Here is a 495-nt window from a genome sequence, read left to right as displayed (position 1 = left end):
GAGGAGGAAAGTAGTCGCCGAAGGCTCCAGCTTAATCAACGAGGTTTGTCATTTGAACTTTGATCTAAATTATATTTTTTTTTTTTGTTTCCTTTTCCGATCTTAAGTTCGTGCAGGGGATGAGGGTGTTCAATGCGGCGCTCGACGGAAGTTTCTAGGAGTCGCGTATCTCTCACTTCAAAGCCAAGGAGGATGAAAGAGAACTCTTTCGGTTTCAGAAGGAGGTCAGAGAACAGAGCCGGAGACAGGCTGAGCTCCATTCTCGGGCCCTTGTCCGTGCGGAGAGGAGAGGGAAGAGGGCGATTATCGCCGAAATGAAGCGGATGGCTGCTTTGTTTGCCACAGAATTCAAGAGCTTTAAGGATGCTCTAGAATTCGTGGGCGATTTTTGCGAGTGTCGTGGCTGGGTTGCTACCCTCTACAAGTCGCAGAACGAGGACTTCTCTTTTCCTGCCGAGGTCGCTGAGATGTCGGGTCTTATGAACGGGTGTGCCC

The sequence above is a fragment of the Brassica oleracea genome, unplaced genomic scaffold (genome assembly GCF_000695525.1).
Source record: "Brassica oleracea var. oleracea cultivar TO1000 unplaced genomic scaffold, BOL UnpScaffold00864, whole genome shotgun sequence".
In the NCBI taxonomy this organism is placed as follows: Eukaryota; Viridiplantae; Streptophyta; class Magnoliopsida; order Brassicales; family Brassicaceae; genus Brassica; species Brassica oleracea.
This window is presented reverse-complemented; position numbering follows the sequence as displayed.